Source organism: Pleurodeles waltl, chromosome 11 (genome assembly GCF_031143425.1).
Source record: "Pleurodeles waltl isolate 20211129_DDA chromosome 11, aPleWal1.hap1.20221129, whole genome shotgun sequence".
Classification (NCBI taxonomy): domain Eukaryota; kingdom Metazoa; phylum Chordata; class Amphibia; order Caudata; family Salamandridae; genus Pleurodeles; species Pleurodeles waltl.
This window is the reverse complement of record NC_090450.1, coordinates 265,500,074-265,525,919: the sequence shown is the minus strand read 5'-3', so window position 1 is coordinate 265,525,919 and position 25,846 is coordinate 265,500,074.

The window sequence follows — 25,846 nt, the reverse complement described above, 5'->3', positions numbered from 1 at the left end:
TGGAAATTTTGAAAAAGGAGCAAAGTTTCCAAGAAATGAGACTTGCTCAATCACTCTTAGGTAGCCTGAACCCACGCACAAGTAAAAAAAAGCAAAGAAATGACCGAAAGAATTTTGGCACAAATACAACAATTTGATACAATAACAGCATCAGACTACCTCGACAGTCTAGCATATATTCTACATTACTAACAACCACTAACCTACTAAAAAATTACTTGCCAGTTTAAAAAAAATAGACCACCAATTAAATTGGCATTTTTGAAAATATTTTCACACTAAATGTATCCAACCAAAATTGTTCCTACCTTTGAAGTTTTCATGTCTTTATCCAAACACGTGTTGCTGAAGAAATCTTCTTCATTAATATAGAAGAAGCATCTCATACTGCAGAAAATAAATAAATAAACATTAATCATCCGGAAAAAAAAAAAATTGTGATACTAAATGGATGATAAAAAAACAACTCTATATACGATAAAAACTATTAAAAAAATAAAATATAACACTTTACCATACTAGAAATTAGAAAAAAAAACAAATATTAAAAACACCACATAAACATTTTTTACCAAAAAAAAGTCAAACAATTAATCAGATACTTACCAAAGCAAAATCATTAATTAAAATATTAACAATCAACAAAAAGACATGAAAACGAAATAAAGGACACTACTAATACAAAAGAAAAAAATAATTACGAAGGATGTTACAATGAACCAAATATTTTTTTCATAAACCGGACAATTGCCTCCCTTATAAATCCCTAAAACAAAATTATCACGTGCAAAAGACAATTGTTCGCAACTATTAGAAAGGCAGTACAATCATTGTAAACATAAAACACTGCTAAACAATTTTTATTTTTTTTACGATACCACTATTGTATACAAAACTGTATGAAAACAAAAAATTAAACAGAAAAAACATTCCAAACATCGAAAATCTACTACCTACCTTATAACTACCTCCGACAACTATTTCTGTAATAACAATACCCTACAACATACTGTAAAAAAAAGTATAATCCCACTTACCCGAACGAGGTCTCCGCTTCCATCCTATCTTGACCGCGATGTCCTCCGACTGAAAACAGAAGACGTCAAACAACGTAAACGAAGAGCACTAAAAATAGAAAACAAACTATTTCACTCATAGACTATAATAGGGAAAAGAAAAAAATACCACAAAAAATAGATAAGTAAATGTAAAAAAAATTGTAACAAATTTCTACAAATCTGTAAATATTAAATAATAAAAATATTTTTTTTGTTTGCATTTTTTAAACTTTATTATGTTGAAAATAAAAATTATTAAAAAAAAATTAATGGTGTTTTATTATTAAAAAAGTAAATTTGCATACATTTTTTTATTATTGTGAATGAAAAAAATTCTAACACCTAAAAAATAAAAAAATAAAAATATCTATGTATTTTCTACAAAATATTATTTAAATAATGAATTTAAATAAAAAAAAAATCATACAATTTAATATACATATAAAATTATACATCCACAAAAAGTAATACAAAAAAAATCATATTATTTTGATCACACCAGAAAAAAATATTCACACCTTCAAAATAAATTAAAACAAATATTTTATCAAATTTTAAAAATGACAAAAACAAATTACAATAAATCAAAAATAAAAAATATTTTAAAGAATAAGCTTTAACATTATTATAATCAAAATTCTACTCTACCAAATACTATTATATTAAACATTCAATTATAAATTTTTAAACATAACTATTTTAAAACAAAAAATATATACATCTTTAACAACAACAAAAAAAAAAAATACAAAACCTAAAAAAAATAAAACAAAATAATCACCTGTAGTAAAAAATTATAAAGTATCAATACATTCCCAAATCCTTATCCACCAATAAACAAAATTCCATCCCTAAAAGAAGAATTTACACCAATATAAAAAATACCCAAAGGTATAAAAAAATACATGATTATAAAAACATTTCCCCACCCATAACCCCTACATCCCCAATATCCCACCCCTAATTCTACTCATACTTTTAATAAAAAATAAAAAAAATTACCCAAATACATTAAATAATACCTGAGTAGTAATATACTTTCCACCCATAACCCCTAGATCCCAAATATCCCATACATTACACCACAACACGTTTTTTTGAACAAATTTACAAATTAATACCCAAGTAATAAAACACTTCACCACCCATGACCCCTCCATTCAATCTATCCCATCCCTTATACCACAATTTTTTTTTTATATAATTTTAAAATAACCCAAATGTATAAAAAAATACCCAAATATTAATATACTTAGCACCCATAACACCTACATCCCATATATCCCATCTATTATCCCACACCTTATTTTTGAAAAAATAAATAAAATATTACCCAAGTATACCAACTAATACCCAAATTACTAATACAATTCTCCACCCATAACCCCTACACCCCATATATCCCACCCATAATCCTACAGCATATAATGAAAAATATATAAACAATTACTCATCTATATCAATTAATACTTCAGTATTAATACACTTAACCACCTATTACCCCTGTATGCCATATATCCCACACCTAAGTCCACAGCAAGTTTTCCCAAAAAATAAAAAAAATCCCAATTCTACAAACTAATACCTCAGTATTACTAAATTTTCCAAGCCAGAACCCTTACAACCAATTTATCCCATACCTTACCCCATACAATATTTTTAAATATTTAATACAAGTTTACCAAATTATTAAAAATAATGCCTAACTATTAATAAACTATCCCACCCGTAACCCCCATCTCATCTATCCCAATCCTTATCCCACAATTCATTTTCCAAAAAACAAACAAAAAATTAACCAACAGCATAAATTAATACCTAAATACTAATACAATTCCCCACCCATAAAAAAACTGTATCCCATATATCCCACCCCTTACCCAAATAAATTATAAAAATGTCAAATAAAAAATTATTCCACATTATAAATGAATTCCTGAGTATTAATGCACTCCCCCACCCATAACCCCTAAATGTTAGATATCCCGCCCCTAAATCCACAACATAAATTCCAAAATTTTCAAAAAACAACTGTATACATTAATACCTAATGATTAATACACTTCCCCACCCATAACATACACAAACCATACATTCCATACCTTAATCCACAACATATCCTTAAAAAAATATACAAAAATATACTCAAAGTCCTAATAAAATATCCAAGTATTAATACACTGCCCCACCTAGATCTCAAAGAAAAGAAAAAATACCCAAGTATAAAAATTAATACCCAATTACTAATACACTTCCCCACCCATAACCCCTACATCCCATATATCCCGCCTCTAAATCCACAACATAAATACCCAAATGTTAAAAAAACAAGTATATAAATTAATACATGAGTATTAACACACTTCCCCACCCATAACATCCACAACCCATACATTCCATTCCCCAATCCACAACATACCCTTAAACAAATATGTAAAAGAAATACTCACATTTCTAATGAAATACCCAAGTATTAATACACTAGCCCACCCAGATTTCACCAAATGAAAAAAAACCAACTATATAAATGAATACCCAATTACTAATACACTTCCCCACACATAACCCCTACATCCCATATATCCCGCCCCTAACTCCACAACATAAATTACAACATTTTAAAAAATACAAGTACTCAAATTAATACCTGAGTATTAACATACTTCCCCACCGATAACACCCACAACCCATACATTCTATCCCTTAATCCACAGCATATCCTTATTTTTTTTTAAAAAAATACTCAAAGTCCTAATAAAATATCCAAGTATTAATACACTGCCCCACCAAGACTTCACAAAATAAAAAACAATACCCAAGTATATAAATTAATACCCAATGACTAATACGCTTCCCTACCCATAACCCCTACATTCCATACATCCTGCCCCTAATCCCACAATATAAATTACAACATGTAAAAAATACAAGTACTTAAATTAATACCTGAGTATTAATACACTTCCCCACCCATAACTCCCACAACCCATACATTCCATCCCTTAATCCACAGCATATCCTTAAAAAAATACAAAAAAATATACTCAAAGTCCTAATAAAATACCCAAGTATCAATACTCTGCCACACCCAGATTTCACACAAAAAACAAGTATATAAATTAATACCCAAATACTAATACACTTCCCCACCCATAACCCCTACATCCCATATATCCCACCCCTAAACCCACAACATGAATTTCAACATTTAAAAAATACAAGTACTTAAATTAATACCTGAGTATTAATACACTTCCCCACCCATAACACCCACAACCCATACATTCCATCCCTTAATCCACAGCATATCCTTAAAAAAATAAAAAATAAAAATACTCAAAGTCCTAATAAAATACCCAAGTATTAATACACTGCCCCACCCAGATTTCACAAAATAAAAAATACCCAACTATATAAATGAATAATACCCAATTACTAATACACTTCCCCACCCATACCCCCTACATCCCATATATCCAGCCCCTAAACCCACAACATAAATTACAACATTAAAAAAAATACAAGTACTTAAATTAATACCTGAGTATTAATACACTTCCCCGCCCATAACGCCCACACCCCATACATTCCATTCCTTAATCCACAGCACATCCTTAAAAAAATATTTTAAAAAATACTCAAAGTCCTAACAAAAAACCCAAGTATTAATAAACTGCCCCACCCAGATTTCACACACAAAAATATACCCAAGTATATAAATTAATACCCAATTACTAATACACTTCCCCACCCATAACCCCTACATCCCTCATATCCCATCCCTTAACCCACAGCACGCCACGCCATAACAAAAATACTCAAATACTAATTTTAATACCTGAGTAATAATACCCAACCCTACTCATAACCCTTCCATCCCACATATATCACCCATAAATCCACATAATAATTTAAATACATTTAAAAAAATACCCAAGTATATACATTATTACCTAATACCTAACAAAATAAAAAAAAAAATACTCAAAAATTCAAACTCATAATTGCGCTACATAACTAAAAAAACACTAGACAAATTCAAAACAGTTTAAAATAAAAATTTCAGTATCACTACCCATATAAATAAATATATAAAAATATACATATAAAAATATATATCTAAAGACATTAATACATAAAAATAATATATTTACACATACATAAATTAATATATACAAACACAAAACATAAATAAACACAACATATACAATAATACAAATATAAAATATACGTATATATATAAAATTAAACATATAATAATTCAACCCTAAACAAATAAATAACAAAACACAAAACTTACATTAAAATTTGTTATAAAAAAAATGCACTTACCTTAAAATTCATTGTTCTGGCATTAGTTGTTAAGGCAAAATCGTTGTTAAGGCAGTAGTTGTTCTATACTTCGTTGTTAAGACCTAGTAGTTCTTCAGGATTAGTTGTTAAGGCAAGTAGTAGTTCCAACGTAGTTGTTCAGGTTGTTTCCCATCTGGCAAGCCTCTGTTCAGATCACCTTTTTGGGTTGCTTCTTAGAAGTCAACACAGTCAAGGGGGGAACAATGGTACCTTACCCCTTTACAAACCTCCTGTAATAGTCAGTGAGACCTAAAAAAGTCTCTCACCTCAGTCTGGGTTTTGGGAGGCTCCCAAGTCAGAATGGTGTAAATTTATGGTTGTAGGGGTGCCACCTGGCCACTCCCTACCTGGCGTCCCAAGTACACCACAGAACCCTGCCCTATTTGTCACTTGCTTGCCTTAATAGTGAGGCCTGCCTTCTGCAGGGTCTCCAATACTCTGCAGAGGTGTTGCAGATGTTCCTCACATGTGGAACTAAAAACAGCAATGTCATACAGGTAGGCAGCACTGAACTCATCAAGCCTAGCCAACACCTGGTTGACCAACCTCTGAAAGGTGACAGGGACATGCTTCATCCCAAATGGCATCACTTTAAGTTGAAAGTGCCCATTTGGGGTAGAAAATGCAGACCTCTCCTTGGCCCCTCAGTCAAGGCAATCTGCCAATACCCAGACGTTAAGTCAAACTTGCTGAGGTAGGTGGCAGCTCCCAACCGGTCAATGAGTTCATCAGCTCGGAGGATGGGGTGTGCATCAGTCTTGCTGACCGCATTGAGTCCCCGGTAGTCCACAGAGAACCTAAGTTATGGAGTGCCATCAGGTGCAGCAGCCTTTGGGACCAATACCATTGGGCTGGCCCAAAGACTGCTGGAATGCTCAATAACCCCTAGGATTAACATTTTGGATACCTCATCCTTAATGCTAGCTCTGACTCTGTCAGTCACCATGTAAAGTTTCTGCTTAAAGGGTGGATTGTCCCCAGTGTCCACATCACGTGTGCACAAGTGTGTGACCCCTGGGATCAGGGAAAACAGTGAGGCGAACTGTCCCGACACCTGGCGACAGTCCCTCTGCTGCTCTGCAGTCAGGGAGGGGGAGAGGATCACCCCCTCCACAGACCCATCTTTTGCTCCTGCAGACAGGAGGTCAGGAAGAGGCTCACTCTCCTCCTCCACCCCTTCATCTGTTGCAAGGAGTATGGACAGTTCAATCCGCTCAAAGTGGGGTTTGAGGTGGTTAACTTGCAGGACCCTTAAAGGGTTCCTGGGAGTCTGCAAGTCCACCAGATAGGTGACTTCACTCTTGCGCTCCACCACCTCATAAGGCCCAGTCCACTTGTCTTGGAGCTCCCTAGGTTCCACTGGTGCCATCACCCACACTTTTTGACCAGGATGAAACTCGACCAGAGTGGCATTTCGGTCATAACACCGTTTCATATCCTCCTGGCTTGATTCCAGGTTCTCCTGTGCGAGACTCCTGAAGGGGGCAGTCTGGTTTCTCAGAGCCAGCATGTAGCTAAATACATCATGGGGGGTTTACTATGAGCTTTTTCCAAAGTCTCCTTCACCAGACTTAAAGGTCCCCTCACAGGGTGGCCATATATCAGCTCAAAGTGACTAAACCCAAGTCCCTTTTGAGGCACCTCCTTGTAAGCGAACAGAAAGCATGGCAAGAGGATGTCCCACTTCTGCCTCAAGGGCTCTGACAGGCCCATAATCATGCATTTCAAGGTGCGGTTGAATCTCTCAACCAGACCATTACTTTGAGGGTGGCAAGGGGTGGTGAACTTGTAGGTTACCCCGCACTCCTTCCACAGAGACTTCATATTTGTGGATATGAAGTTGGTACCCCTATCACATACCACTTCCTTGGGGAACCCCATGTGGGTAAAAACCCCCATCAAAGTATGACCCACCACAGGGGAAGTGACTGACCTCAGAGGAGTGGCTTCTGGGTACTGGGTGGCATGGTCCACCAAGGCCAGGATAAACCTGTTCCCCATGGCTGTCTTGGGATCCAAAGGCCCCACAATGTCAATGCCAACCCTTTCAAAGGAGGTAATGACAACAGGAAAAGGTTGGAGGGGAGCCTTACATTTCCCCCCACTCTTGCCACTTGCCAGGCAAGTTTGGCAAGACCTGCAATGTGCGACTGAGTGCCTCGCATTAAGGGCCAGTGAAAGTGGGTGACAAGCCTCTCAAAGGTCTTGTCCCGCCCCAAATGTCCAGCTAAAGGCACATCATGAGCCAACCCCAGTAGGAAGGCCCTGAAGCACTGGGGTACCACCAGCACACAGGCTGACCCGGGCTCAGGAACCTTAGTCTCACTATACAGGAGGTCATCCTCACAGTAGATCAGGTGAGATCCTGACTCCTTGCCAGCCACCTGGTCTGCAGCCTGCTGCCGCAAACCCTCCAGAGTAAGGCATGTCTTCTGTGCTGCACAGAATGCTTCCCTGGTGGGCCCCCCTTCCTGCTGCCACTGCGAGAGCTCAGGGACGTCCCACAGTTCAGCCACCTGTTTTCCTGTAGGCTCTGGTGCGTCACCCTCAGACTCTTCCTCTTACCGGACCGTGGAAACTCCTGGGGCAGGTTTACCGTGCCCCCTGCTCTTCCTCTTTTTGGCGGTCCCCTGGGCCACTGTTTCAGGCTCCAGGGGCTCTTGACCACCCTGATGGGCTGCCATTGACATGGTAGATACGAATACCCACCCAGGCAGACCCAACATCTCCAAGTGAGACCTGTGTTCCACCTCCTTCAAAGGGGAATCCTCCAGGTCATTGCCTAGCAAACAATCAACAGGCGAGGTTGGACTCACAGCTACTTTCAAGGACCCTGAGACCCTCCCCATTCAAAGGGAACCTGCGCCACTCTGCACAGGTGCTCTGAGTTGTCGACTACAACTACTTGGTGAAGTACCCGGGGATCTATCTGCTCTTCAGACACCAGCTGACTCCTCACTGTAGTCACACTGGCTCCTGTGTCTCTCAGAGCCTCCACCCTCTGTCCATTGATGGTCACCCACTGCCTGTACTGTTTAGTGTTCTCAGGCACGAGGGTTCTCTGGACCATCTCACTGTCCCCTAGTGAGACAAGGGTCATCTCAGCTGGCTCCCACTCCCCTGGAACCAACTCCTCCCCAAGCGCTACACTAGTGAAACCCAGGGACTGCGCACCAGTGGGTGTCAGTGTACTCTTGGGGCATTTGGGGTCCCCCCACCGGACCCACTTGGTCACATGCATAACACTTACGTGGGGGTCCCCCTACCACTGGCTTCACTTTGGAGAACCATGGCTTCTTCTCACTGGGGGGCTGGGAATCTTTACCCTGGGAATCAGTTTGGGGCCCTTTAGAGAACTCCCCCTGTTTACTCTTACCCTCTCTTCTTCTGAGAGGGACCCTGCCCACCCTTGGCGTGGTCTCCCCCATACCTCTTGAGGACCCTTGTGCTTTCCCAGCAGTCCGCTTCCAGTGCATGCTTCCTGGAGTCAGTCAGCTTGCTGTCAATCAGGTGCTGGCACAGCTCTGGAAAACATAAACTGTACAAGTGCTCCCAAGCAATCAAATTGTAAAGTCCTTCATACGTTGTTACCTTACTGCCCTTCACCCAACCATTCAGTGACCTGCAAAAAGAATCAACACATTCCAACCATGTTTGGGATTCCTTCTTCTTATAGGACCTAAACTTGTCCTTATACTGCTCAGGGGTGAGACCATATCTTTTGAGTAGGGCATCCTTCATGATAGTGTAGGTGAGATTCTGAGCATCCCCTAAGGTTGTCAGTGTATACCTCCCCTCTACCTCAAAGTGCTTCCACAGTCCCCCCCCTCCCCCACCCCAATGAGCTTCAGGGACCAGATTCATGTGGAGAGCAGACTCATAGCCCTTGACCCACATATGTCATCTTCCCTTTTGTAATCCTTCACAAGGTCTTTAGTAATGTGCACCCTCCTCTCAGGCTGCACTGTGCTGTTGCTGCCACCATCTCTACTAGACTAGCTCCTCTGTTCTAACTTCTTTAAGCTAAGCTCATGAGCCAGCAGTATCGTCCTTTCCTTAATGGCCATCCTTCTCTCTTCCATCTCTAGACGGAGCTTCTTCAGCTCTAATTGGTATTCTCTCTCTGCCTGTCTGTCCTGTAACTCTTCAGGAGGCATACCCTTGGATGACACACTGCTACCTGCCCTGGAGACTCTCTCCCTGGACATAACAGGCCCAGCCACTACATCAATGTGAGTGACTTGCACCCTTTCCTCCTCTTCCTGCTCCTCATCTGTGTGCCCCTCAGCTTCCTTGGCTGTCATCCAGGCCCTCAGCGCCTTTTGCAGCTCCTCCTTCTTGGATGAGCTCTTAATGGGACAGGCAAAATCCTTACAGAACTGCTTCAACTGAGCCACGGCGTAGCTCTCCAATTTCTCTATGTCAAAAGCAGCTCCAGCTGATGCATCTCCAGATTGAGACATGATGAAGATTTTAAAAAGTGCAAAGTTCCAAAGGCAGAAAAACAAGTTCCCAAATGAAGTTTCAAAAAAGTCAATCAAGGGGTCAGCAAGAAGTAGAACAAAAAAGAAGTTCTAAAGAGAAAAAAATCACAAGACAAGTAGTATGTGGTCACACAGTGGTCTGAACTCAAAACCGTAGTGTACACTTATTCACTGTATGTCAAGTACAAATACAAGTCCAATTCCAACCGCTGATCACCAACGTTAGAAATGGGGTCTTTGGTTGGTACTCAGGTTAACCCCTGTCCACGCAAGGACCCTCACTCTAGTCAGGGTAAAAGAGAATCACCCTCAGCTAACCCCTGCTCACCCCTTTGGTAGCTTGACACAAGCAGGCAGGCTTGAGTTCAGAGTGATAGGTGTAAAGTATTTGTACCAACACACACAATAACTTTATGAAAACACTACAAAATGACACAACACAGGTTTAGAAAAATAGAGAATATTTATATAAACAAAACAAGACCAAAACGACAAACATCCACAATACACAAGTCAAGCTATCAATTAAAAACCAAAAAGAGTCTTCATGTAATTTTAAACACAACGCTAATGCTGTTAACGTGGAAATGTACCTGGGTGCATCAAAAATAACCCCATATGGGCGAGTGTATGTCAAAAGAGGCATTCAATGCATCGATATCACTCACTAGCGAGACCGTGCATCGTTTCTCCTTCAGTCGGGTCGACGTGCGTCGTTTCTTCTCTCTGCAGGAGAGCGATGCGTTGATCCGAACAACACTCTCGGGTCCAGGCAGGTCTTGCGTTGTTGCGATCTCACCAGCCTCCATCAGCGATGCTGCGCATCATTTCACCAGCCGTGTGTGTCGATTTTCCAGCCGTGCTGCTGGTGAGTGTCGATTTCAGCCACGAAGCCCGCAGCGTGTCAATTGTTCAGCCGCGTCTCGGAGTTGCGTCGATCTTTTCCCCGAACGGCGGTCTGTGCGTGGATTTCTTACTCTTGTTCTGCCAGCTTCTCCTTTCAGTGTCCCAGGAACTGGGTGGGCCCCACTTGGCAGGGTTGGAGTCTCAGCAGAGGCTCCAGGTGCTGTCAGAGAGAAGTAATTGCTGTCCCTGAGACTTCAACAACAGGATGCAAGCTCTAATTCAAGCCCTTTGAGAGTTCTTCACAAGCAGGAAGGCACACAAAGTCCAGTCTTTGTCCTCGTGCACAGGCAGGAGCAGGAACTGCAGGATAGCTCCTCAAAGCACAGTCACAGGAAGGGTAACTCTTCTTCCTCAGCTCTTCAGCTTTTCTCCAGGCAGGGGTTCCTCTTGATTTCCAGAAGTGTTCTAAAGTCTGTGGTTTTGGGTGCCCTTCTTATATCCTTTTTGCCCTTTGAAGTAGGCTTACTTCCAAGAAAAGTCTCTCTTGTTTGTGAAATCCTGCCTTGCCCAGGCCAGGCCCTAAACACACACCAGGGGGTTGGGGACAGCATTGTGTGAGGGCAGGCATAACCCCTTCAGCTGTGAGTGACCACTCCTCCCCTCCCTCATAGCACAGATGGCTCCTCAGGATATGCAGGCTACACCCCAGCTCCCTTTGTGTCACTGTCTAGAGAGAGGTGCAAACAGCCCAACTGTCAAACTGACCCAGACAGGGAATCCACAAACAGGCAGAGTCACAGAATGGTCTAAGCAAGAAAATGCTCACTTTCTAAATGTGGCATTTTCAAACACACAATCTTAAAATCAACTTTACAAAAAGATGCATTTTCAAATTGTGAGCACAGAGACCGCAAACTCCACGTGTCTATCCGCCCCCAAAGGGAATCTACACTTTAATCATATTTAAAGGCACCCCCCATGTTAACCTATGAGAGGGATAGGCCTTGCAACAGTGAAAAATGAATTTAGCAGTATTGCACTATTAGGACATATAAAACACATTAGTATATGTCCTACCTTAAACATACACTACGTCCTGCCCATGAGGCTACCTAGGGCCTACCATAGGGGTGTCTTACATGTAAGAAAAGGAAAGGTTTAGGCCTGGCAAGTGGGTACACTTGCCAATTTGAATTGGCAGTATAAAACTACACACACAGACACTACAGTGGCAGGTCTGAGACATGATTACAGTGCCACTAATGTGGGTGGCACAACCAGTGCTGCAGACCCACAAGTAGCATTTGATTTACAGGCCCTGGGCACCTCTAGTGCTCTGTACTAGAGACTTACCAGTAAATAAAATATGCCAGTCATGGATGAACCAATTACACACACATTTGGTATAAGAGCACCTGCACTTTAGCACTGGTTAGCATTGGTAAAGTGCCCGAGTAACAAAAACAGCAAAAACAGTGTTCAGCACACATCAACAACCAGGGAAACAGAGGCAAAAAGTTAGGGGAGACCATACAAAGGATGAAAAGTCCAACAGATTCTACTTGCAAGTTTCCAGCAAGAATCCTCTGCAACTACTACTTCATCCTCTGACCTGGAAATGATGGCAGACTGCTCCAGGAACCACTGTAACTGCAACAAAGTGTCCAGAAGGGTTACTTTCCCTCTGCAACTTCAGCTCCAGCCAACAACTGCAACAGTTTCCACGGTGTGCACACTCTGGGGACTCCCTGTCTTTACCCTGCACCAGAAAGACCTAAGAAATCTCCTGTGGAGTGACGGAATCACTTCCCTGCTCTTGCAGGCACTTTCTAAGTCGATGACCAGCTCTCTTGGACTCCTCTCCTGGTGACGAGCATGCTCCTTGGAACACAGGTGGTGGACCCCTTTGACACAGACTGTCCTGAAGTCCTTCTGTCCCAATTTGGAGGAGGTAAGAGCGTGTCTTAGGACAGTACCCCTGTGTACTGCGTATACTTCACCTCCTGAGGCCTCTGTGCACTATTTGCAAAATTCCTTAGTGCACATCCTGACCCAGGTCCCCATCACTCTATCCTGTGACGCTGGACTCACTGAGTTGTCCTCCGGCAGCGTGGGACCTTCCCTTGTAGTGCTGCACCAACTGCATTTTGCACCTCCTTTGTCCCCATGTCCTGGGACTGCAGTGGGTGCTGTCTGGTCAACTGAGGCCTCTCTGAAGTGCTGAGAGCCCCCTTTTCCTCCTCACACAAAGTTGAGGCCCCCAGGTCCCTCCTGGGTCCCGACAGTTCCACTTTGACTCAAAATGCGACTTTGCCAGAACCAAGGCTTGTTTGACGAATCCAGCACCAAAACTCGCCTGTATCCAACATCTCTTTTTGGGACATCCATTGCATCATGCAGGAACCCGCTGACATCTTCCTTAGGCACAATTCTGCAGTCTTCGTCCAACAGGGGACTCTTCTTTTGCACCCTGTTCTAGGTTGGCAGGGGCTCCTGTCCTTACTGGAACTTCTTCTGACTTCTGGACTTGGTCTCCTTCCTTTGCAGGTCTTCGGGTCCAGGAATCCACCATTTGTTGTTTGCAGTCTTGCTTGGTTCTTGCAATAACTCTAATAATGACTGGTAGCGTGTCCTAAGGAAACTTGCAGTACTTTATTCCTACTTTCCTGGGCTCTGGGATGGGGTAATTTACTTACATTTTCTGTATTCTTACTCCCCCAGTGATTCTCTACACACTACACTTGTCTAGGGGGGAATTCATGATTTGCATTCCATTTTCTTAGTAAATGGTTTCTATTGCCTCTAGACCTATTTTCTCCCATTGCATTCTATAGCATTTTCTATTGTTTGCACTATCCTATGTCTAATTACCTACCTTATTTTGGTGTCTATTGTATATATTGTTTATAATACTTACCTCCAGAAGGAGTATTGCCTCTAAGATATTTTTGGCCTGTGTCACCCAAATAAACTACCTTTATTTTTGTTTACACTGAGTATTGTCTTTACTTGTGTATAAATACAGTGTAACTATAAGTGGTATTGCAGGAGCTTTGCATGTCTCCTAGTTCAGCCTAAGCTGCTATGCTATAGCTACCTCTATCAGCCTAAGCTGCTAGAACACTACTACATATCACTAAATAAGGGATAACTGGAGCTGGTGTAAGGTGTAAGTTCCAAAGGTACCCACTACAAACCTGGCCAGCCTCCTACAGTTGGGGATTATTCGGCATGGTAACAGAGTACCAGTTAAGAGCCTGATACAGGAGATGCCAACACATTGGAACACAGCCTATTATATGTTGCACCGTCTGTTTGAGCTGTACAGACAGATCAATGACAATGCAATTCTAAGAGGAGGAAATGCAACTGGGAAAGCTACAACTATGGATGTGGACAAATGGGGCCTAGTCAAATGCCTGTCATAGATGCTGCTCCTTTTTGAGGTTTTCACATAGGAAGTTAGCGAGGAGGACAGTTGGGTTGGCCAAGCTATCCCATTGTTATATCTGCTACAGGACCAGCTAAGGAACGTGACTGAAAGGTTGGCACTCAGAGGTGCGAACAAAAACTCAGAAGTGCACGGCTTGGTTGAGAGCCTAAGGTAATGCTAGACTTGTAATGTAAGGCAGCAAAATGCCATTATCTCATCCAAAGAGTAACTGTGACATCCTACTTGATCCATGCTACAAAAAATTCTTCCCACTTTCAATCCTTTTTATGAAGGGGATGTTTCAAATTCAAGAGGTGATTGTTGAGTGAGCCGGAGAGGTGGAAGAAGAACAGCTGGAGCTTAGGGGTATATTTTGAAAAGTGGTGCTGCACCTAGTCCACGCCACTTTTCTTACACCCCTTAGCGCTCTCCAAACACCACGATGTGTGTGCCATATTTATAATATGGCGCACTATGGCGGTACTTAGGGGGACAAGCATCATAATTTGTGGCGTTAGTCCGACGCTTCACAAATGATGAAGCTAATCCTGCAAAGCACCCAGAGGCCCATTGTAATCAATGGGAGCCTCTTTTTAATGCATGCACTTAGCAGGTGTTAAAAAATGCCGATAAAAATGGTGCAAAGGAATCTCAGAGATTCCTTTGCACCATTTTTACGGCCCCCCAGCACTGGAACGCCCCCTTGCATACATTATGCCTGGCGCAGTCATACTGTAGCGCAAGGGGTTACAAAGTGGCGCAATGCAAGCATTGCACCACTTTGTAGATATAACGCATGGGAAAAGCCACCTTAATGCCATATTTGTGTAAAAATAAATGCCGCAAATGTGATGCAAGGTGGCGCTAGGGCTCATAAATATGCCCCTCAGAGTCCCACTCTACAGTTCTGGGGTCCAGCCTTCACTTTCCAGAGAGGACAGTCTTGTCTCACAGTCAGTAACAAGAACACTGGCATCAACAGCATCAGAAGAATCGGACCCAACCTCTGCATTAGTTTGGTTTCAACCGGCAGATCTTAAGTCCAGTGCAGAGGCAAAGGCAAAAGAGATTGAGAAAGCAGCAGCACTAACAACACTTCAGAGAATGTTCTGGGGGTATCTGGGTGACCCAAAAGAGCTGTATGTGGCTCAAACCCATTGATGCATTGATATGGGAACATGCAACAATGGCCACAGTTCCAAAGGACCAGTCTCGCACCTCATAACGTGGAGAAATTAGCCATGATCAAAATGAACCAGCGTTTTACAACACCTGATTACAGTGCTCCCGAAACACCACAGGAAGAGGATGATTCGTCAGAATCAAGTTAGTTTGCTGACCAAATTCTGGGTGAACCACCTGAGTTGGGGAAGAGAAACCATGATGGTGGCGAAGACTCTAAGGCCTAATACTCACTAAGTTCTGTGGAATGGAGGAAGGTGCGATGATTTTGCAAATGCTGCTGAGTGTGTTTGCTGCATTGCTAACTCAAACATGAAAATCCTCTTATGTACGTGCTCTGCCTCTGAGTCTTCTAGGTACACTCCTGACTTCTCATGAAGCTTACCTTGCTTCCTTTTGCCCTTCTCCTTTACTCTATAATAATACAGTTACCATTTTTCAACACCCAGGCCTTTCCTGCACAAAAAAACTTTGTGATATCCCAACACTCCAGCTTTCCTACCGGAGAGGGTCAGCCAGGCACCAAAGGGTGACAGACATTTTAAGAAGAATGGAGATGCACCACCCAATTTGGCAATACAATATCATTTTCCTTTTAACAATCATAATTTTTTAGAACCGGGTGCGTTAACTTCAATCCTCCTTAATTTGTATTTTTCAAACCTAGAAAACATAACATTTAGAGATATACTATCCTTGGTCTCTCTGGGGCAGAAAGACTGTCTTCAATCCATTTACCTGAACTGGGCCATACTTATCCCTTTATCTTTTCCTTCCACAGAAGATTGATGATGGTGATCTGCTCAGCTCTCAAATGATTATTATTGTTGTAGTTTATTTTTATTAGTGTTTGTCTTTGTCACACCTTTCCCCAAATCTGCCCTTCCCATCCATTTATCGAGCTCCTAACTCTCTTCTGACTGAAGGATTTAATTTCCTAAGTTTCGTTTTTTAATATTAGCTCCCAATTGCTCAGAAGAATTTGATATTGCTAGTTGTTATTATCATATCAGGACTTCTTTATTCTGGTTCAAATACTGTCATTGTGGAAGTCTGGTCTCCGTCTCCTGAAAGTTATAATATATGACCCACTAACTCTCTGTTTTCTTTCAATCTAGTTGACAGATAACTGTTTGATTAACACTGCAGTTGGAGTTTGCATAGGTGGGAGTGGCACTTTGGGGGTGATTCTGACCGCGGCGGACGGCGGTCGCCGCCCGCCAAGCGGTTCCCGCCGAAAGACCGCTCCGCGGTCAAAAGACCGCAGCGGTCATTCTGGCTTTCCCACTGGACCGGCGGGCGACCGCCGAAAGTCCGCCCGCCAGCCCAGCGGGAAACACCCTTCCCACGAGGACGCCGGCTCAGAATGGAGCCGGCGGAGTGGGAAGGTGCGACGGGTGCAGTTGCACCCGTCGCGAATTTCAGTGTCTGCAAAGCAGACACTGAAATTCTTCGTGGGGCCCTCTTACGGGGGCCCCTGCAGTGCCCATGCCATTGGCATGGGCACTGCAGGGGCCCCCAGGGGCCCCGCGGCACCCCCTACCGCCATCCTGTTCCTGGCGGGAGAACCGCCAGGAACCGGATGGCGGTAGGGGGTGTCAGAATCCCCATGGTGGTGGAGCGCGCTCCGCCGCCATGGAGGATTCTCAAGGGCAGCGGGAAGTCGGCGGTACACCGCCGACTTTCCGTTTCTGGCCGCGGCTGAACCGCCGCGGTCAGAATGCCCAGCGGTGCACCGCCAGCCTGTTGGCGGTGCTACCGCCGACCTCCGCCATGGCGGTAATTACCGCCAGGGTCAGAATGACCCCCTTTGTGTCTTACCTGTTAGCGTGCTAGCCTGCTGCTACTCCTACTACCCCCTTAAGATGCCACCTTAGGAAAACCCCTGTAGTAAGAAGACTGAGGTATTAGCCCTTGCTTCATCTATTCAGGTATGAGAAGAAGTATGGATTGAAGCGAACTTGTTTAGTTAGTAATTAACTTCTACTGAAGGAGATGTTGTTTGTGTGTATATGGGGCTTTTGGAGACAAAATAGGAAATGACAACCATTCCCTAGTGCGCAATATGGAGCAAGGGTATAAGTAAATGACATACACGTTTTTTTAACGGATTTAAAAAACAGACTACACTAAATGACAGCAGTGCAAACTAAAACACAAAAATAAATGTTGTACGCATAAATCAAGTAAAATAAAGTATTCCATTTTAGTTTTATAAATAGAACACCCACCCTTGTCACCCACAACAGGTTCCCGTCTCCCCAGACAAATGGGCTCATCCCCAAAAGTCCACAAAAAAAGTCCAAAATGAAAGTCCAAGTGTAAGTCTAAATCCCAGTCCCAACTCCCTTCCCACCCTCACCAGCTACAACAAGTCCCTCCCACCAAAACAACATTTTTAAAAAGGGCTCAGCAGAGGGCACTGTTGATTTGGGCCTGGAGCTTGTCCAGGTTCCGCTCGATCCTCTCTAGCCGGCTCTCTACGTGCCTCTTCAGGCATTCCAGCCGATGCAGGATGGGCCGCAGCAATGTCCTCTGCGCGTCAGCTCAGGAGGGGGTGGCAGCAGTTCCTGACAGCTCGTTTGTGCAATGGAATGGCCGGCAGGCTGGGGATGGCTTGCTGAACTGGGGTCCAGGTCAGAAGCAGCTTGTATTTCTAACTCTTAATCGTCCAGGACCAACAGACACCAGTATTCTGCCCGGATGGTCTCCAGCCTCTGCCACTGGAGATAGGCTGCTATCTCCTGCTTGGTGGGGGGTGCTGGTGGACCAGCAGGAGTAGCTATAGCGAGAAAACCAAAAAGAAAAAAGGCAAATTGTAAACAATGCTCTGTGCATACACTTGTTTAAAATTAGATAGTGGGTGGCACAGTAGGAGTACATTGCTGGTCCACTAGGGCCATTGGATTTGTGATTATGAATAGGAAATTCACAGGGCCTATTTTTTTTTTTACCCACACATGTCTCATATAAAAAGCACTGACTGTATGGCAGAAACGAATTAAGGCAGAATAATACCAGATTACAAGAAACCGTGATTTGTTTTCTTTTAAAGGCCTTTCTAGTAACTAAACAGACACTTTGAGTGAACAAATACAAATAAATTACCTCTCATTTATGAGTAAGGCATTATGCACTATGGAGTACAAGTTGTTGTGCTGCTAAATTAACAGAAAAAAGAACAGATGATGGACAGAAGGCTGAACAATGCAAATATGCACCCACAGTCACAAAGATCTGGGTTTAATCCATCATTTTTTTGCCCACCATGCCACCCCAGTTTGGACCCAGCTTTATGCAAATCGGACTTGACTCTACTCCCCATGGGAACAGTCCAGCCCGACTGCCAGGCCAGGGCTTCCATTTTGTTGGTTCCCAATGTTAGAAAAGCCATGTAGTCAAGCAAACCAAAAACTATTCATTATAGAGAGGCAGAGCTATAGCCTATGATTATGATGACTCTGAATCGTTGAAGCACAATGACGGGGTGGAATAATAATGGTCAATGAAAGACATATGATGTTGCTTGGCAAATGCAATGAGATCTCATTCAGCCATGTTGCACTGTCATGGGAACTGCTGGTATACTGTACAAATGAATTACATTTCTCAACATTGGGGGTGGGCAGTGGTCCATGACCGTGGCCACTCTCTTGTTAACTGTTAAAGCATGAGAAAGAAAAAGAAAAGCCTTCTCAACAAAAATACATGGTGAATATTATTTATAATACTAGCTTATTAGGGCCTGCAATCTTCACAGTAGACAGTAGAGTACCAAAAATATGTTCTTAGTCTTACATTACCACAAGATATATAGGGGAGAGGGAAGGATTACCAACAAAGCAGACAAAATCCACAGAATGGTACAGACCAGAAAAAGTCAGCTTCCAAAAAAATTTAAATAAGAATACATATTTAATGTAGGCATGAAAGGAAGTAAAGGGAAAAATAACAAGAATACAAAAAGTCATGAAAAACATTTTTTAAAGCGTAAATGTACATAGACCCAAAACAACACAATAATAATATAAATAATTAAGAGGGGTAGAATAATTAGGTGGGCAGAAGATTGAAATGATAACAAAGAGATTTTTTTTTTTTTTTAAAACAGGCCCAGCACCATGAACAGAGTAAGAAAACAAAATTTTTGTGTCCATGCGAACCGTATGGTGGTGCTCATGTGTGACTTTGAGTACAAGGGTGTACTCTGCGCTGCGTTTGACATAAAATTGAACATGAACGGGTGTGACGGGGAAACTCTGTCTGCCCACGGAACACTACTAACACTACTGCAGATTTTCTCTTACCCATAGAAATGTGGCCTAGCCTTGTTCAGCAGCAGACAGGTACAGACAGGACTTTTCTTGGCCCTGTCTATACCTGTCTGCGGCTGAACAAGGATGGCGCATCCCGCCTGCGTCCTGCACTGCTGAAAAGTTGTAAGCCTCAAATCGCACCCACATGGGGTAATGTCAGTACTCCCAGCTTCTGAGGAGCAAGGCACTCTGGGTCTTGGAGTCCAACCACCACCGAAATCCAAGGAAAGCGTCCCATGCCACAGGAAAGTTGCAAGGCTTAAATAGCACCCACCTGGTGCAAAGTCAGTGCTCATCAACTCTCAGGAACGAGGCACTCTGGGGCTTGGAGTCCTGCCCCAACAAAATCCAAGGAAAGATGTGGAGTGTATGTTAGTCCAAATCTTCTTCCAGACTAGAATAGAGAAAATATGTTGAAGATCAGTCACCCACTGTAATTCCACTTTAGTTTTTGGTCTGTCAACAAAAACTATATCCAAACCCTTATATATGTACAAAGCACATCTTCAGTTTCCTAACAAAAATCTTGTCACTCAATAATGCGTAATTACATCTCCATCTGTTGGAACGTAAATTATCTAGCAGTAGAGTCAAGTCAACTGTGAATGGTGCTTGATCAGAAATGAGGATAGAACTCATTGCAGCCTGTCCCATAGATTTTCAACATGCTATGGGTTAAAATATGTAGTCTATCCTAAATCAAGACTGGTGTACTGGGGAGAAAAACCTGAATTTCATAACATCACGGTTAAAGGTCCTCCATGCATCAACTTATCCTCTCAAAAGTATTGCTTTTTAAAAAATTCTTTGCATTTTGTTAAAGACATATTTAGTCTGTGTGATTCTATGAAAGGATCCATAGTTTCCTTCCAATCACTACCTAAAATAAGGCTATTATTCTGACAGGACATTACACGAGTGGAAAAATTGTCTCAAAATTGAACGTCAACTCCTGTGGGATCATAAACATCACAGATGGAGTGCATGGCGTTCTTTATCTTGAGAGTTAAAAAGCCATCTGCCATCTTCATCTTTAACTCATTTTTTCTTTATAGATACAATATTCTTTTCCAGAAGGTGATTTCCTGCAGTAAACCAATCTGAGGTTTTAACTTTAATAAGTGAGTAAGTACTTTTTCTTTTTTGATAGAGTTACGGAGACATTTAACATTCCATAAAACAATATGGAATTTACACATAAGAGCCGGTCAACGATAAAGATAAACATGAGACATTTTGATCAACATACATTATACATGATGGTTTGCAAAGAAAGTGTTCAGTGAATTCACAAAGCTACAATAAAGTGAAATTGTTAAGAAAATGTCACAATGTAATGGAGGAAAAGGGAGAAGATAAAAAGAGAAAAGGAAAAAAGAACAGAAAGGAGAAAAAATAAGTACTCCACGGTGAGTACACAGGAAATGGCAGAAAGTCACAAGATTTTAACCATCAGACTCAATAGATGAAAATGAAGAGCTATATGGATGGGAGGAGGCTGAGTGCAAAACAAAGACCGGCCAAAGGCAGCTCACAGATAAGAGTTAAAAATAAAAGATAAAAGAAAAGTAGACAGATACATGGAAAATATAATGCAGATGAAAAGAAAGCTAAATCGTACAAAAGCATGCAAGGGGGTTTGACAGGGGTGCCTCCTTGCCCCGTTCCGTTTGCTGTGTATATAAATGGGTTACAGCAAGTCCTCCTTTCTGTGAAAGCTGACTGCCCAAAGGTAGGACAAGATTACTACTGGTGCTGCTACATGCAGATGACGTGGTCCTTATGGCCAGGACTTTGGTTGGCTTACAGCTGTTAATAAACACATTTGTATCCTTTATGGATAGCCTGGATTTCTCAGTCAATTTTAACACGCCTTAGGTTATGGTAGTGGGGCCACAATCAACTAGAACAAAGACCCATAAGGTGGGTAATCATACCCCAGCCAAAGACCCTGCTCTTTCCTATCTTGAGGTCTTTTATTGAGGGTAAGAAAGGGAAGCTTCTGAAGGCTAACACAGCTGTGTCTAAACCACGTAAATCCTTGGTGAATAGGTCTTTCATATAAAAGAGAGACCATGTTTGCAAACATGAGGAAAACAAAAACAAATCTCTAGTGCAAAATTAAACACATCAAAAAAGGTGTTAAAGGGTTGTGGCAAAAAGATATTAGAAGCAGTTAATTTTTTTCTCCAAAAAGGCATAGTGGAAACATGGAGAAAGAGTCAAACTTTTGTATAACTACACAAGGAGTTCAAAAAATAAACATCTTGCCACACATATCTCCTCTTTTGTTGTCAACGTACAACTGGAACAACAGACCAGAAGAAAGAAAAGCCACATTTTGATTTTGTCCTTTAAATAGCTACATTAATTATGCTCTGTAACCTTACCCACCTTTCTCCTTGGCTCCTGGTTCTGGTAGCAGTCACTGTGACATCAGAACTCAATTGTATTTTTTTAGTCCTTATATCACCATAGCTGTTGCAAATCACAGGTAGCATGTCATGAGCCCGGGTCCCACACCTGATGTGTTTGGCTGTGGCACCTGCCTCCCTAAGCTGGGTTACCGGGCCGACCAAGCCTGAGCATTGTGGTATAATCACAGGACCATTAATATTCTGTTACCAATACACCCACCATCTAAGGTTATCTGCCCACATGTCTATTGTCTCACCTGAGAAGCACACCATATCCATCTTACTGGTCGACCGCAGGGCCCTAAGCCACTTCTCGGGGAGGGAACCACAAGCACTAGCCAACACTTGCAGATCTCTCTTCTAGCCAGCAAAATCATATAATACAGCAGGGTCCGCTGTGGCCTCTCAAGAATATCTCCCACCTCAGAGTCAACACCCAACAGCACCAGTACTGAACTCAGCTTAACCTGATGGCCCAAGATTTCAGCAATTATTTTACCTATAATGCTCTAGTCCCTAATAAGTTCAGGACAGGAGAAAAACATGTTTTCCGTTTGCCCACAGGAGACCAGGAATTGATGGCTGCACAAACTTTGCAATCTTCTCCGCAGTCCAAAAAAGCATGTTGATGGTAAAAAAATGATTTCTCTTTAAATTAGCTGGCTTAACCGTGGAGTACAGTAATCACAGTGAGTTTTACCATAACTGGGGGCACTCAGATTCCTACCCAATCCCTTCTCAGGCCATCCCTGGTACAGCTAGACCTTTGTCTACTGTATCCAGAAAATTGCAGTACCATAACAAGACTTCCTTGTTGATAGTACCAGGTCTCTGCATAAGTGATTCCACTTCCCAATCTCCACAGAATTCCTGCCTGGCTCTAGCGTACCAGGAGAAAAGCTGCAGGTATTTGAACCTAGCCAACTGCCCCTCGATTTTTACCTTCAACTCTTCCCCCTGTATCAACTCTTGCTCATTAGTCATGCCCTCCTAGCTCAACAGCTGGGCTTCCTCAGGGGAAGGCTCACCCCATACCATAAACACTCAGGAGTACTGGGGGAATCCCACCTAGGCACATAACATGAGTAGTAACCTATACCCGATAGCTTTCTAACTCTGTACCATAGTCTGAGGACTGCATTCAGGACCTTTAGACAGACCTTTTTAAATAACTCTGGTGCCTTGAATTTATATAAGAAGACAGGTGCTCCCACTCCTGTGGTCATTCCTGAGAGGATCTCCCCCCACAGAGAGTCATCTAGAATCCCCAAAAGTTCCCTGCAGTTCTTAAATTGGAAAGCCTCATGATACAATTTTAAATCTGGGAGGGCCAGATCCCCTCCTAACAACCTTCTTCTCAGTTTATTCCAGAAGAGATTGGCTCCTCCACTGTCCCACAAAATATGTATAACCTTCTCTTGTATCTTCACAATATCACTGCTAGGAAAATTAAGGGGGATGCAATTAAAGAGATAGGTCAACTTAGTGAGAATTGTAATTTTTATTAAGCTTACTCTACCTTAGATCATCTATGGCAGGTTCCTCCACCTACTTAGCAGCCAATCCTTCTCCTTTACCACTCTCGCTAAATTAAGTGCCAGAATTTCCCCGAGTGACTGGACTACTGTAATATTTAAATTCTAGGACCACTCTTTCCCAATTATCTAAATTCCAGTACATGATTTCTGATATTGTAGTATTCACTGAGTACCCCAACAAGGCACCAAACTCCCTTGCTAGTTCTTCTACCTGGTAAATAGTTCCCGCAGGGTCAGATGTATATATAATCAGATCATAAGCGTAGAGCACAACTTTGACCTTGAGTTGGTCTATGGTGAAAGGGATTACTTGTTGGTCCCTTCTAAGAAGTTGGGTGAATGATTCAATATATACATCAAACTGGACATGGGGAAGGGGCACACCTGCCTTGTTCCACGGGAAATCAAGAAACTCTCTGACAGCTCAACATTAAACAGAATTATGGCTGTGGAATTAGTATATAGGTTCTGTAAAGTGGGAACAAAACATGGTTAAGAAACTAATGCCGCCAACACCTCCCACAGGAACACCCAACGGACCCAATTAAAAGCCTTGGCAGCGTCCATGGTAGCAAATGCCAAGGGAGCCAACTGGTTAGTGGCGAGATCAATACATCCGATTAACTGATGAGTAAGCTCATGGATTTGGCATTTAGGAAGAAACCCCTTATAATGCCGATGAACCAACTGAGTTTATATTTTGGCCAATCTACCAGTTAAGATTTTAGAATCTGCATTTAATAGGGAGATTGGCCGGTAGGACTCTGCCCTCTTGGGATCCTTAGTCAGTTTGAATAGCAAGACTAAAGTAGCCTCCTTCCGTGACAGCAGGATCTGACCATTGTCAAGTTGTATGCTGTTAACTAGTTTTTTCCCAGATCGACACAATCACCTCTTTCCACCTTTTGTACACCACTGTTGAAATAGCAGCTGGCCCCGCGGCCTTCCCATTCTTGACGTGACTCAGATATTCTCAAATTTCAGTATTGGTAATTCGTGCCCCAATTGCCTATCTTCCCGCCTCAGTAAGACAGGGGCGACCACTATCACTCAACCAATTACTAATATCTTCCAGGAGCAGGAGGACCTCCTCAGCATTTAGTCCAGCGAACTTGGCTACCCAGTGCGCCTGCATTTCCCCTGATTTCCTGGAGGTATTGCCACGTGGATCAATAACTAGATCCTTGATAGCATTCCTAGATCTCTCTGACTTTCCTTTCCAGACCAAAAGTGCTCCTGTCCCCTCTCCATATTCAAAGAAATTGGAACTCTTGGCCATCCATCTCTCGCAACACTGTTTTCCACCATGAGTTTGGAATTCAGCTGGGCTTCATCAAACTTCTTTTGAATCACTGCTTTGCTCAGGGGAGATTCGTGCCCTCGCCCTTCCCCTTCCCTGTCCCGGGACCCTGCAGGATCCCTTCCAATACCCTAATTTCTTGTTCCACGGCTACCCAGGCAGCCTTTTATGATCTTTGCTTCCAGCAGCCCAGACTATGCACCTCCCATCTGGAAAGGCTTTAACAGTATCCCAAACTACAGCAGGGGAGGCAGACCCTTTATTATCCTTAAAAAGGTCCCTGCTAACTTTCTCCAGTTTTATGATATTACCATCATCTTGCAAAATAGCACGATTAACTGTCCATCTAGCATTCTGCCTTCGTGCCAGACATTCAACAGTAATGAGCACAGCCTCATGGTCATAGATATGCCCAGGTAAATGAGAACTCCCTTGAATTCTGTCTGTCATGCTATCATCAACAAAGAAGTATCCAGCCTTGAAAAATGGCCATATTTCTTACTATGAAACCTGTATCCCCCTGTCTGCCCCATCATATACCACCACACATCAACGAGCCTGAGATTCTGCAACATGCTCTTTAATGCTTGCTTTGTCCTGGGGACATCAACACCATTCTGCCTTGTGGATCTATCCAAGGTAGGATCCATCAAAGTACTGATATCTCCCTCTAGCATCACCGGCAGTGGGGACTCTATAAAATTCCACTCCAAAGTAGAGAGAGGGGAGGGGTCATCTGCGCTTGGACTATAAAAACCAGCACATATAAATTCATAATCCTGGCATCTCATGTCACATACCACCCATTTGCTGGTACTATCTGATTTTGAGGCCAGAATCTCCACACCAACGCTATTACTCAGCAAAACAGCAACCCCTTATACAATTCTGAATTGTCTGAGTCTGCATATCTCTCGAT